Here is a 16298-nt window from a genome sequence, read left to right as displayed (position 1 = left end):
GTTTCAAGTCCTATTTTTCCATCTCTCTCCCTTTTCTGTAATGCAGCAAAATAAATCCACCCTTGATAGTACCACACCTCCTTGAGATCTGGTTTTCTATTCTATTTCTATTACAGTTTTCTACTCTTTGCAAAGATTTTTAACTAAGATAGGCTTTTCCCTGTAAAGAATTTTCATAATCACTCCAAGAGGAATGAGCAAAAACTTTTTCTGATCTGTTCCATACATGAGCAGTACTTTAGATTTCAGAAATTTTGATACACCTTCCCACAGATATGCCATATTCGCTGGATGATTTTATACCTTTTCTAAGAAAGTACGGGGATTAGACAGTTTGTCAATAGAAGTCTTGCCAGCTAGAAGCTACAAAAAAGCCCATCCTAAGGCAGAAAATTTCATCCAGACAGCAAAAGGGTAGGGAGAATAGACACAGAATCAACAAATCTATTTCAAGGTAATAAGGTATCTTAACAAGTAGATGAGGCAAGATGTGAAAACTGATTTCCACTTTTCTGTCAGGGAAAACTTTGAATTTCAGAGTCAGCACATGTGCATTTGGTGCTTGGAAAGCAGGACTGTAAGAAGGAGGATGGGCCTAAAGTTGGGCAGAAGCCTGGCTTAGAGAGACGCTCGTACTAGGTGGGTTATTCTGATCAGGATTACAGCTCCAGGGAAAGTCTTCCAAGGAAGTCTTAGAACTGTGTCCTGGAAGAGACAAACAAAACCTATGAAGCATTCTCGGATGCCCTCTGTCTTAAACTAAGAGCGTGTCAAGCAGAGCACTGCACATTAGTTACGAATCCCAAGAGACGAATTCTGGCCACTGCATCTTGGTATTGAGTCCACCCCGCCCTCCAAAAAAAAAAAAAAAAAAACAAAACACAACAGAATCAAGCACTGGATGGAACAACATTTTACTGAGAGGACAGAGCATGACTGGCTCCAATAGTGGGAGACCCTATGGCCAGAGGGTCTCTCTCTGAGGCCAACACAGGGCAATTGCTCAGTGTGCGGAAGACACACATAGTAGTGGGGCTAACCAGGTGCCACATGACACACATGCTTTCAGCAAAGACAAAAGAGCACTCATTGAGCCTGGGGCAAGAAAATACATGGCCACATAAGATGATAAGCTCTTTTGGCTCCATATCTCTTGATATGGATATGCTCCATGCCCAAGACTCATTGTGTGTGTGTGTGTGTGTGTGTGTGTGTGTGTGTGTCTGAGCAAGGTTTGAAAGACTGTATGTAAGACACTGACTATACCTGCCAAACAAAACAAAACAAAACAAAAAACCAGAACCCTTCTAATATTTGCCATTTTTCAGTAATGATATTTTTGTGAACTTGCCAGTTATTTGACAATAACAATTCCTTAACTGAAGCAAGACTGAGTTGGATTTCTATTATTTACAACTGAAAGATTCTGGATTAATTCATCCCTCAATTAAAGCTAATAAAAGCCTATGCTTATGGCATAATAAAATTACAGACTATATCAGTGTTCATCCATCTTTTTAGTTTCAATTTTCATCATAAGTTAAGTAAGTAACATCACAGTCTATAGAGTAGCTTAATGTCTTTTAAAATATAAGATTTGTTTTCATTACTATTGAAAGATTCAACTACTGAATGTTATGCTATGTCTCTTAATTAAATGATAGGGCAAAGTTTCCATCCTAAGACCTAATGACAAATGAAGTTAAGTAAATGTTACTTTGAGGGGTATAGGATGAAAATGAATCTGAAGAGAGCAACAATTTTAATACATATTCATTTATGAATAGCTGAATGGCATTTAAAACACAGAACCCACAAGTTAACACGGCATTGAAAAACACATCATGATAAATGCTGAGAAGCATCAGGATAGCAAGACAAGAGCTCTACTCTAAAGATTAAGTGAGCATTCTGGAAATATAGGTCAGTGCTCATTCAACAGATGTGGATTCATTTAGGATTTATTGAGGGTTGGTTGGATATAATGATAAATCAGTCTCCACAACAAAAATGAATGGTCCTTGTTATCAATCCAATTTTACAATAAGAAATTGAAAATTACCAAGATTTTAAAACACAACCAAAGTTATACAGCTGTTAGAAGAAAGCCCCAGAATATAAACCAAAGACCTTTACCCAAAGTTTGTATTAATTTCACTGCAACATGCAGTCTCCATGCTATGGTCTGTTTACCTGACTGGAGTAGGCTGAAGAAAATTTCAAAGCTGAGTAATCTTAATATAAATTCTTCCAATGTAACTAAATAAAACCCATAATCATTGTATGTATCAATGCCTAAGATAATTTGATTTACTATGACATTCAGAAATTCATAAGTATTTTTGAAATAACTTCCTAGTTTTAAATCCAAATGTTTTATATCCAAATGTTTTTATTATGGTATACATATATATGCACATAAATAAATGTTTATATACAGACTTCTATAAAGTTGTATTAAGTTTGTTATATTTTCTATTCTTCATTGAAAATATTTTTTGTTTCTTTAAATCACTGAAATAATAGGAAAGAATTTTAAGCTCAAGATAGTTTTCAAATACTTTAGCTAAACTGACATAATAAAGCGAAGAGATTATTGCCTATCAGGTCAATAATTTGTGAACTAAGAAGGATTAATAGGATTTACGACTCTTTTCAGCTACATGTAGCACAAGCAATACTAATTATATTTTCATTAACCTTTGAGGCTGGATCATGTTCCAATAATTTAGTCCTATTATGGACTAATCCACAGTCTTATTGTTAATGTGTAAACAAAAATAAGGTCAAGGTACATAAATATGCATCCAGGAAAATAAACAAAACTCTGTTTCCATGATTTAAAAAACTCATCACATATATCAAATTTGACATTTATTTTTAATTTGTCAAACTACTGTTGGTTCCAAAACAAATGTCATTTCTAATTTGTGATTTCTTTCTTTGGAATATGCAGGGTTTGAAGCATCCCAAGCCCAAGGAGTTAACCCTTTGCTACACAACACTTATACTTGAAATCCATGTTGTTCTGGTTACCTTTCTCTAAAGTGAGACAAACACATGAAGGAGCTGTTAACTAAGTAGCCTCCTCTCCCTTCTGTTTTCTAAACACACACTCCATAGTGCCTGTGGCAGACACTGCTAGCTTTCCTCTTCTTCTCTCGTAATAATTACAGTTAGCCATAGGAACAATCAGAAAGAGTACATATTCTAGGCTCTCTTGTCATTAGATGTGGTCATATAAATACATTCTGTCCAACAGGATAAAGACAGAAATGCTGAGCTCAAGTCCTCACTTAAGCCATTAGTTGGAAAGTGAAGCTCCTGCTTGTTTTTCTTCGCTTCCTTCTGGCTAGAAGGTAGATGTAATGGCAGGAGATGGTGCATAACAGTAAAACACAATATGGAAGCTGACATTGAGGATGGCATAGCGGAGACATAGAAAATTTTGGTCCCTATCATTACAAAAGTCTTATGTCAACTCTGGACTGGTAATTAGACTGTTTGTGAAAGATTATGTGTTAATTAAGCCACTGGCATCTATCTATTATTAAATGCAGCTAAAATGACATCCTAGTACAGATCTTTATTTTAATTGTAACTCTTGCATGTAACTTTGAATGCCATGTTCTTTCTATGTACACACATCTGTAATCTGCCTGTAATACTCTAGTCTCAGATTAACCCAAAAGATTCTCCTTTCTACCAAATGAAGAGAGAAAGTAGGAATTTTGGAATTATTCTGTGTTTGTGATCACCATTACCAGATAGGCATTCAGTATATTTCTGAAATGTAATGAAATTGTCTTGTAAGCTTCCTCTCCTATTTACTACATCAAATATTTCATTCTGTTTTCTAACTTCTCCTCAGTCAAGTACTCATTTTGTGCTTCCCACCTCCAAACCCTCAGCTGCCTTCATATTCTGCTGAGAAAACAAAACAAAACAAAACAAAACACCTATAAGATTCAGAGTTCCCATTTTCTCTCCACCAAAGACAATCAATATTAGTACCTTTTTTCTTAGAATATTCTTCACTCCAGTTACAGAGAATGAAGAATCAACTCCCTTCAAATGTCAACACCCTCATATATGCTGGAATCTCAAGCATTCTCAACATGCCTATCTTCATTCTTTTCTGGATTTCAAATCTGTATTTTTTTCTGCTGGATAATTTTAATATAAAACCTGCTGTAATCTCCCTCACTCTGAAAAAGAGCAGACTCTTGACCTCCAATCTCATTTCATTTGCTTGTTTTTTTCCTCTTTTGCTTTTAGCATTGCTTCTTGAACAAGGTGTCCAAATAAATAATGTTCATTTCATCACCTACTACTCAATTCACCTATCAACTCAGTCTCTACTGGCTTTAGCAAATGTTAGGATCATGAAAGATCATTAACTTACTTAAGCCCAAGTAATCTGTCAGGTTTCTTCTTAATTTCCTTTAAGCATACTTCACCAACATTTTTTCTTATTTCTTATTTCTCTCCTATGTCTCTGGCTGTTCCTTCCTAGTCTTCTTTGGCTGGCTGCTTCTTTACCCCCTTTTAAGTAGTGGAGTGTCCTCAGATTCAGGGATAAATTTCTCTTTAATTCCTACTTTCCATGGTCTTAGGAGGAACTCTTGTCTATCCCCATGGGTATAAATATAATTTTATGCCAGTGGTTCTGAAACTGTAGTACCAGGTCAGAGCTCTCTCTCCATATATATTCAAATGTACAGTCAATATTTCTACATTTATATTTTACTCACATTTGTCCTTTAGCTTCTCCAAAATTCCAATCTTCATATCATCTACCCTTCTCATCTGCTCTACCTTCTACACTGTGTATTTTTAGGCAACTGTTCCATCTACCTACTCAAACTCATTACTACTAACTTCTTTATTTTCTTCATTCTTTATTTAGTTCTCATATCCAAGCCATTACCAAATTCTGAGATTTCTATCTCCAAATATATCTAAAGTTTTTTTTTTCTTTTTCTTAACTTCTCTTCTTCTCTACTGATGTAACCCTACTCCAACCTGCACAGTCTCCTTTCTCTTCCTCTACCAGCCTCGTCATTTACATTTTGTTCCTATCCTCTATCCAGCACTGAGAGTGGCTTTTTTTTTTTTTTCTTTAATAAAAGTCAGATTTATTTAGGTTAAAATACTCAAAAACTTTATTAGCTTATAATACTCAAAAACTTTCTATTGCCTTCAGAATAAAACCTAGAAGATCCTACATGACCTGCCTCCTTCCTGTATTTCTAGCTCCAATCTAACCATTCGCACTCTTGCTTTCTATCCTCCAGGCACAGGTGTCTTCATTCAGTGACTTGAAAATCAAATTCTTTCCTACCTTGAAGTCAGCATACAAGCAGTCTTCTATCTTTAAGGTGCTTCTTCTAACCTCCTCACCTAATGAACTATTTTCAGATCTTAGCTAGAATATCATCTTCCCAGGGCATATTTCCCGTTGACTCCAAACTACATTATGTCCCATACTCTGTACTTTCTAAAAACTGTTAGGCTCTTTGTCCTAGTAATTTGACATTTAGCTCTTTGTTGTTTGTAAAATATCTGTCCTTCCTACCAGAATATAAGCTTATTGACAGTATGAATCACCAATCATGTCTATCTTGTTTAATAGTCTATCTCCAACACCTGGCACAGTACGCAGTACATGACAGACATTCAATAAACACTTTTTTATTTCTAAATAAAAGAATGCTCACTATATGACCTCTAGACACTAGGGATTTAAGTGTAGGCTGGCTACAGGGAGAAGAATATGATCACTAGGCTAATTTCAACATCTTGTGTTCCCATTTATTCTACCACTTATTATAAATTAATACTTTTATATTATGTTTTATATACTTCACGTTTTTTAAAAGATTTTTATTTATTTGACAGACAGAGAGAGCACAAGCAGGCAGACAGGAAAGGAGAGGAAAGGAAGAGAGAGGAAAGGAAGCAGGCTCCCTGCTGAGCAGAGAGCCTGATGCGGGGCTCGATCCCAGGACCCTGAGATCATGACCTGAGCCAAAGGCAGAGGCTTTAACCCACTGAGCCACCCAGGCACCCCTATACTTCACATTTTATGAACTTTCCAAACTGAAGTAGTATCTGGGACATGGTCAACTTTGGTTCAATAAGAAAAATACTATTCTCAGCCACAGGATTCATGCCATGGACAACGGTGAATCCCCCTCGATCCCCATGTATGGATTATTCTCAGTGCACTGTTGGCCGGTTGGCCTCAGGTGAAACTCAGGCTATTTGTTGAACATTTGCTCTGAATGGCATAATATATTCTAGATCAAATATAATTTACTCTGCTTGGGCACATAAGCATTACTCACACACCATTTCTTTTTTTTCTCTTTTTTAAGATTTTATTTATTTATTTGACAAATAGAGATCACAAGTAGGCAGATGCGGGGCTCCATCCCAGAACCCTGGGATCATGACCTGAGCCCAAGGCAGAGGCTTTAACCCACTGAGCCACCCAGGCTCCCCTCACAGACCATTTCTATAGTAATACATACTCCGAATTCAACAAAGAAAATTTAAAAAACTTGTTAGAATGCAACTTTTCACAATTCCTAAAATCTAAATATAATGGGATTTTCCCACAGCCTCTTAGGCAGAAACAAAAGCTTACTAACAAAGGAATTCACATTAAACTTTTATGTTTTCCCCAACACTGGGAGCTAAATGAGAATACAGTAGCATATACCAACTAATGAGAGAAAGGGTCAGAAATCTCCAAAACCCTCTAAGTAGTCAAGATAATATGTACACGTTAAATCATGAAAGGAACCTATTGAAATACACATAAGAACTCAAAGCATATTTCATTTGTGCATCTAATCTAAGTAGAATACTTGGGAAAATATCCCAGACTAACCAAAATAAATTTTTCGTAACACTACAAATGGAGGAAAGTTTTATTTCCTATATACATACACACAGACACACATGCATATGTATATACAAATTTAAATTCCACATGTCTATGGAATATATAATCTAATCATTAAGTAAGGAGTCTTAAATAGAAATGATACACTGGAAAAAATTACTGTACTACTATTAAAATATTTTAAGCAAAGGAGATCTTTCCAGAGATCTCAGCCACAATTACAGAACTGAATTCCTTTTGGTGGTTTTAAAAATGACAGCTGCCCTGCTAGATATACTAGACTGAATGTCCTAGGGGAAGCCAGGCTTATGGAATTTGCCATGTTAACTCCTCTACTTTATCACCAATCTGCTTTTCGCAGACTTGCCCACCTCTGTAAATGGGCTTAAAACCACACTTAACAAACCAAAGCTCTAGATTGTTTACTCTTGCTCTTACTGATGCTAACTGGTTGGCTGGCCTTTCCAACTTGCTTTAGGTGACAAACTGTGTTTGATTGCTCTCCAGCTGTGTCCTATCTGGTGGTCTTCACCTCTCAGATTCTTCAACCACATGTATAACTTCCCAGTCTACTTGCTCAACTAAAGCTCAGACTATCTTCAGTTGAGGTGCAAAATAATTTTTTTAAGATTTTATTTATGTATTTGAGATAGAGAAAAAATAGGAGGAGGGTGGCAGAAAGGCAGAGGGAGAGCAGGAGGGAGAGCAGGAGAGAGAGGAAGAGGGAGAAGCAGATGATCCACGTGAGCAGGGAGCCCCAGGCAGGGCTCAATTCCAGGACCCCGGGATCATGAACTGAGCCAAAGGTCAAATGCCACCCAGGCAACCCAAGATGCAAAAATATTCTTGACATTGGCAAGCACTGTCATTCTCTGATCTTTGATGTAAGTGGATGTAGTGAAATCTAGTGCCTTAGATTTCAAAAGTCCTATTTTATGATTTAAACTTTAAGGTTAAAAAGACTTTTGACTATATTCTAAATTACGTATGCTAAGTGGAAATAGTGTGACAAGTATAATCCAAGTATCTTGGCAAACTAGAAAGCATTTATACAGAAGTTTTACTCTCACACGTTTCTACCTTTAGAACTAAGTAGTTAACAGTTGTTCTGTGCCCTCTCTACGCCAAGTTAGAATTTAAGACATCCAGTTAAAGTTGCATTTCAGATATACAACAAATATACATTTTAGTTTGCATGTGTCCCAAATATTCCACGTGACACAACTAAAATATTAACTGCTGATTATTTGAAATGCAAATTTAACTGGATATCCTATATTTTCATTTGCTAAATATGATAACCCTGTATCAAATTCTTATCCAAAGCAAAGCAAGAAAGCAGTGAGAAAACAGAACTAAATTCTTTCTAGAAGATTTTTATGGTCAGCAAAGTCAATCTACATATTTATTTTGACTATAATGGTGATGGGATTTGCAGATGTGTCTGGGTTAATGGGAGGCACACAGCTATGGCTGAAATTATTTTAATTTAAGGGATCTGGATAGTTAAAATAGAGAAAAGAATTAAGCAAATGGTAGAGAAGAATCTCTGTAATTCTGTTTTAGAGAGTCAAAATTAAACTAACACAAAAATGCATGTAAGCCTTTAAAATGTTTCTACATCGGCAGCACTCAGTCAGGGCTCAGTCAGTTAAGCAGCTGACTCGATTTCAGTTCAGATCATGATCTCAGGGTCTAGGGATCGAGCCCCACACCAGGTTCCACACTCAGTGGGGAGATTGCTTCAAGACTCTCTCTCTCCCTCTGCCCTCACCCCCCTCAATAAATAAATAAATCTTTAAAATGTTTCTGTTACAGCTGGAGTAAATCTATGTCATAGTATATGAGGCATTTTCCAAGTGATTGGCAAAATATTTGAAAGTTTAAGACTAAAACTCCCTATACTGGCAAAGGATTTTATGAAAGTATTCCTAAATACATAAAGGCCACAACACCTAATATAGTTTTTGCAAAATTTTTCCATTTTTAATTCTCTGATTTTTCTTTTCAAGGAATAAAGGCAGAGATTATTCTAGTCAATGATCTTAAAGACCCATTTCAGGAGCTGTTAAAAAGGTATCAGGCTTTCACTCTCCCTAATGTATTATTTATCGAAATATAAAAAGTTAAGGGATTTCTTTTTAAAATGATACGTTAGCTCAAAAAACATTCATTTACAGAGGAGAGTCTTAAGGGTATCAGGGCTCAGGCAGTTAAGTTTAAATAAAAAAACAAAAATTCAAATATAACTTCAGCAGAATTCCTCGTATATATCCCAATAAAGAACTCAAAAATGGTATTGGCTTAAAAATACCTTTTTCTTGTCCCAGAATAAAAACACAAGGGAGAGGAAGTTCTTTATTTTTTTTTTTCCTGATGCTAAAACTCTAAAGCTTCAGGAAATTTCTTTATTACTTAGTACTGTATGTTCTAATCAAGCATAAAGAAGGAAAGTGACTACTATCAAAGGACCCATAAAAAGAGTTTATGATGTTTCAGAATCAGACAACATAAAAAAGGACATATTCAAATTAGAAACACTATTATAAAGTGTGATTCTATAAGGAATCTCCATAACAGTCTTAATAATGTGATTAAAGAGACAAAGTAATAGCAATATACACAAGTACTAATTAGAACATTGAAACTATTACGCCTCATGTGGGAGACAAGTCATAAAATTCAAAGAATATTTGTAAGAAACACTATCAGAATGGCTTTTAAGTTTTTTAGTGCCTGAGGCGGATTTTGTGAACTTGTAGTATGAGTTGAAAATGTTTAAGAGATTCAATTGGCCTAATAATGCATGCCTGTTTCACAATCTTACTATAATATAAAAAATAATTTAGAAAGAAATAGTTTCTCTATACTAGGCTCAATGGTACAGTTTCTGCACAGCCTAAAAATTGAACCAAATTCCACGATATTTCAGATAATAAAACTGCACTTAAAAAAAAAAAAAAGCTGTATATACCATTACTGTGCTGCCATGAGTTTAGGTGAGTAGAGATGATAATAATAGGAATAGTTCTATAATTAGAACAATGTTATCAGTTCAACATTTATTGTATTACCAACTATTTTAATTTGAAAAAAGTGTATTAAAAGTATTTACGTACAGAAGAAAAGGAAGTTACAGTTGAAAATATTATTTGAGAAATTCAGAGCAAAGAACAATAAAAATAAGAAATCAGGATTACTCTCTAGTTTTATCCATTTCCTAATAAGGGGCCATAAGTAAGATATCTCCTTTTTAGCAGTTAAGGTAAAGAAAAATATGGTTATGAAATCAGTTTCATTATTGATTACTGTTTGATGCATTGAGAAAATAAGATACTTAATCAAGTAAACTTATTTTCAGTACACTATACTCTTCTCTAGAAAATTCAAATTTTACACATACCTGGAGAAAAAGTGACATATATTAACTTTACTTCTCGGTTAAGCCAACATACTTAGTGAAAGGGATTCTTTCAATCCTAAAACACCTAAAAACATAGACAGGACAGATTTTCCTTAAAAAAGGAATTTTTAAAAAGTCTGAATTAAATTATTCGCAATTATGAAAAGGAGAAACAAGTTACTCAAAAAGGGACAAAACTCCTATAATGAAAATCAGAAATCTATCTTGCATACTTATGTAAAGATGATAAAGTAACTATTTAACAATATTCTCAATAGGATTTGTGATTATACAGAGAGTTTTGGGGTTCTTTTAATAAAAGCTTTTAAAAGAGGTCAATATTAAAAAGGCTAGTACAATTAACCTAAAACAATATTAAGAGAAGCAAAATAATGAAGGTTTGTAAGGCTTTTGTTGGTCTTAAACAAAGTGAGAAAATTATATGGCACACATAGTTTAAAGAGTGGGCTTTATAAATGCCCATCAGGCTGATCTCTATATACTTTTACTTTTCTAAAACACAAACATAAATGAAAGTGATCTATGCACCCATCAACTAGTTTATGTGGAGAGTTCACAACAGAGCTCAACATCACTCGTCATCAGGAAAATAAAAACCAAAACTACAATGACGTATCACCTCACATCTGTCAAAATGGCTAAAATCAACAAGACAAGAAACCACGGGTGTTGATGAGGACGTAGAGAAATGGGAACCCTCTTGCATTGCTGGTGGGAATGCAAGCTGGTGTAGCCACTCTGGAAAACAGGGTGGAGGTTCCTCAAAAAGATAACAATAGAGGTACTCTATCATCTAGCAATTGCACTACTTAGGTATTTACCCAAAGAATACAGAGCTATATGTTATAAGGTCAGCTTATCTGGAGATATGGCTAAATACTTCATGAAAGTTGAGAAATCTGATAAAAATATTTTTTCTGAAAAGACAGACCATGTACTTTTATTCAGGCTTCATGACTTACTTAACATAATTTCTGTGTAGACTGCCATATTAACACTACCAAACATTTAGGGCTGTATGATGATTAAATGGTATTGATATGTGGGTCTGGAACCTATAAAAGTTTCTGTAGTGATGACACAATGATGATGACAAGGGTAGTGGTGGTATCAGTGGAGATAAAATCACCCCAAACACAGACAAGATTTGAAGCAAAAATAATATTCTAAAAATTATTCTCAGCTTCATACACAAAGAGAGAAAACTGTTCATAGACATGGAGGTGAATTGTTTGCCATGGCATCGTGGTGACCTTGTACATCTCCATAGAAGTAAAACAGGTGGATCTCAAGTGCAGTCTCACCTAAGACCTACTTGGTAGAATGCCTTCTGATTCTCCCAGGAATGTGTCAAGATAGGTAGAGGCTATCATGGGCCATTTTCCATCTACCTCTCTATCTTGTGGGAGGTTCCCCCCCTTACTGGAGGCAATTTCTCATCTGCCTCTCCAGAGCTAGTGAGGCATGAGAACTTCAGTCTCACCTCCTTTATAAAACCACTTAAATATGGTCTAGATTGGCTTCTTGGTGGCAGATCAAACCATCGGCTCATGGCACTAATTGTCTAGTCCCTCTGGTTCCATTACACAGACAACAGACTCCATGCTGATCTTGCTGATCTTGTCTGTGTTAAGTAATTAACTAATGGCCTTGTATGGTGGCAGATGGTAGCTAAACTTATGGTAAACACAGCATAACACAGAGAAGTTAAATCACTCTGCTGTGCACCCAAAATTAATGCAACATTGTGTGTCAACTATACTCAGAAAATAAAAAGCATGAACAAAGCCAGTTGGGCATGTTATCTCCTTATAGGTTGAGTATATGGAAGATTAGAATACCCACCTAACAACTGTAGTAGTCACTGCTATACAGGGACTACTGGATCTTTTGATAAGTCAAAGCACCTTAACTTAAGGAAGCAATCTAACAAGATGAAAATCCTCTAGTACGCTGAACAAAATGTAAACATGTTGTCTATATAAATCATACAGCATATATATTTAACAACTACCTGAAGAATAACTAACATTATTATGTGGATGAAATGACAGCATAATTGATAGAATAGTAATAATAATAATTATTCAATATTTTCAAAATGCAGTCTCCCAAATCCTTAACATACATTGTTTTATTTAATCACTGATGTACTCCCAGGAATTATTATTAAATGTCATTCTAAAAACTTCTAGGCTGCTGGTACAGTCTATGAACTGTGAACTACGAACTATCCAACTTCACTGTCCTTGAGATTAAACAATGTATTTCATCTTCTCCCAGAATGTACAGAGCAGTTTTATTCAAAATTTACTGGAGACTAGTTACTAAAATAACTCCATAATTATGAAAAGACAAAAATAATTAAGTGCAGTAACACACTGCTAAGTCTGAGATTCATTGAAGCATTTAAACACAATTATTAAACCCTTGGACTTCATTAAAAATGGACAGAAATATACCATATGTCCTTATTTATCATTCTCTTCATCACGTATCCTGATCTTCCATCAGAAGAAGCATATGCCACAGAAAGCCAAAAAGGATCAAACCAGGATTTTCAAAGTCTTAAATTATAACTTTGGTGTACTGCCAAATGACCATCTGCCTTATATACTAATTAGACCTGTACCATTTAAAATATACCACTTAAAACATGGATTTAAGTTTGAAATTTCAAGATGATATGACATTTTATAATTTAAGGAAATATTTTATCATACTAATAAAATTATTTTCAATCATCACTATAGAAAATGTTAGGGTAGAAAATAAATTGATATGTAAAAAGAATGTCTTATTAAATGTAAATTTATCTTTCAAGTATGAACAAACAAGTACAAACCAAGATATACATATATTTGAGAGGAGGGATTTATGTGAGAAACTTTATTACAAAGAGATTCAGTTATTTCCAATCCATTATGAATGCATAAGGGTCTATCTTTAGAAACATATACAGTGGCAAAATTTGAAAGTGGCAGTATTATCATCTAAAGGTAGAGCTACTTAGATTATCTATTTCTTCATGAGTAAGCTTTGGTAATACATGTGTCTCTTAAGGCACTTAATTATCAAATTATTAAGGCACTTAAATATCAAATTTATTGTTATAAAGTTGAAATATCTCATTGTTTTTAAAATGCTAGTAGCATATGTATTAGTACCTCTCCTTTTTCTCTTTTTGTGTGTATTCATCCATATGACTATAGGTTTATCAGTTCTACTTTTTTTATTGAGAACCAGCTTTGATATCATTGATTTTTCTCTATTACTTTCTACTTTATGGATTTTTCTTCAATCTTTGTTATTTACTTCATTTTATTTATATGGATTTAATATGCTTTTCTGTTTGTTCTAGTTTCTTAAAGTAGATGCTTAGACCACTAAATTTAATACTCACTTTATAATATTAACACTTAAATATCTAAGTTTCTCTTACATCTATCACTTTATATGTATTTTGAACCAGTATTAGGTGAATCCATATTTAGGAATGCTATCTCTTGATAAATTGACCCTTTTATCCCATGTAATATTTCTTAACTGAAGTCTAGTTTGCTTTATACTAACATAGCTACTCAAAATGTGAATTATTATTTTCATGGTAGTTTTCCATTCTTCTACTTTCATTGAGCATCTTTGTATTTAAAGTGCAGAGAAAGTCAATTATGGTTTCACTTATGGAACATAAGGAATAACATGGAGGACATTAGGAGAAGAAAGGGACAAATGAACTGGGGGGAAATCAGAGGGGAAGATGAACCATAAGAGACTGTGGAGTCCAAGAAAGAGGCTGGGGGTTTTAGAAGGGAGGGGGCTGAAGGGATGGGTGAGCCTGGTGGTAGGCATTAAGGAGGGTACGTGTTGCATGGAGCACTGGGTGTTATACGTAAACAATGAATCTTGGAACACTACATCAAAAACTAATGATGTACTGTATGATGGCTAACATAACACAATAAAAATAAATAAATACATTTTTTAAAAACTTAAAAAATTTAAAAAATAAAGTGAGTTTCTCATAAACCGCCTATAGTTACTTCTCGTGTATCTATCCAAGATGGTATTTGTTTCCTTATAATTTGAGTATTTACAGCATTTCTATATACTGGAATTGTAGAAACAGTTTGGTTCCAATATACCTTCTTGTCCTTTGTTTTCTATTTGCCCTGTTTTTGTTTCCTTTCTCTTTTCTGCTTTCTTGTTGCTTAATTGAGCATTACCTTCAAGAGCTATGTATCTTGCTGTATATTTTCAGTGGTTATTCTGTGACTTATGAAATAAATCTTTAATTTACCATAATATATCTTCAAATAGTGATATACCATCTGTTGTCCAAGAACCTTAAAACAGTACACTGAATTCTTCTCTTCTCACCATCTAGTGCTTTTGCTGTCACATGTGTCATTTCTACATATATGATTAACAACACAGCACATTATTATCTTTGCTTTAAGCAGCCAATTCTCTTTAAGAGATTTTAAAGTCAGAAAATAACATATTTTATATTTCCACATATTTACCATCCTGACACTATTCTTTTGCTTATATTCAAATTTCCATCTACCATCATTTTCCTTTTTTCTGAAGAACTGAAACTTTCTATAATAGTTACAGCAATAAGATAGCAAAAAGAAATAAAAGGCACTCGAATTGTTAAGGAAAAAGTAAACTTTCACCCTGTGTAGATGACATGACACTGTAGAAAACTGGAAAGACTCCACTGAAAAACTACTAGAACTGATACATGAATTCAGTAAAATGGTAGGGTACAAAATCAACGTGCAGAAATCTGTTGCACTTCTATGTATTAATAATGAAGCAGCAGAAAGAGAAGAAAATAATCCTATTTACAACTGCACCAAAAAAATACCTAGGAACAAACTGAAAAAGGTCGAAGAACCATACCCTCAAAACTATAAAACACTGATGAAAGAAGTTGACAATGACACAAACAAACGGAAAGACACTTCCATATTCATGGGTTTGAAGAACAAATATTGTTAAAATGTCAGTACTACACAAAGAAATCTACACATTTAATACAATCCCTATCAAAATACCAACAGCATTTTTCATATAACTAGAACAATCCTAAAATTTGTATGGAACTACAAAAGACCTCATACAGCCAAAGCAATTTTGGAAAAGAAAAGGAAAGTTGGAAGTATCACAAGTCTAGGTTTCAAGTTATATTACAAAGCTGTAGTAACCAAAATAGCATGGTACTGACACACAAAAAAATAGACATGTAGATCAAGAGAAAGGAAAAGAAAACCCAGAAATAAACCCACATGTTATAGCCATATAGTCTGTAGTCAATCTTTGACAAAAGAGGCAAGAATACACAATGGGAAAAAGACAGTCTCTTTGACAAACGGTTTTGAGAAAACCAGCCAGCTACAAAAGCATGAAATTGGACCACATTCTTTTACCATACACAAATATCAACTCAAAATCATTTAAAGACTTGAATGTGAGACCTGAAACAATAAAAATCCTAGAAGAGAGGAGAGGCAATAATGTCTCTGATATCAGCCATAGTGACATTTTTCTTAATATGTTTCCTAAGGCAAGGGAAATAAAAGCAAAATAAACTATTGGGACTACATCAAAATAAGAGGCTTCTGCACAGAGAAGGAAACAATCAACTAAAAGACAACCTACTGAATGGGAGAAGATATCTGCAGATGGCATGTCCGATAAATGGTCAGCATTCAAAATATACAAAGAACTTCTATAACCCAACACCCAAAACAAAATAATCTGATTAAAAATGAGCAGAAGACATGAAAAGACATTTCTCCAAAGAAGACATCCAACAGACACATGAAAAGATGTTCAGCATCACTCATCACCAGAGAAATGCAAATCAAAACTACAATAAGATATCACCTCACACTCATCTGAATGGCTAAAATCAACAACACAAGAAACAAGTCTTGGTGAGGACGTGAA

The sequence above is a fragment of the Martes martes genome, assembly GCF_963455335.1.
Source record: "Martes martes genome assembly, chromosome: 3".
NCBI lineage: Eukaryota > Metazoa > Chordata > Mammalia > Carnivora > Mustelidae > Martes > Martes martes.
This window is presented reverse-complemented; position numbering follows the sequence as displayed.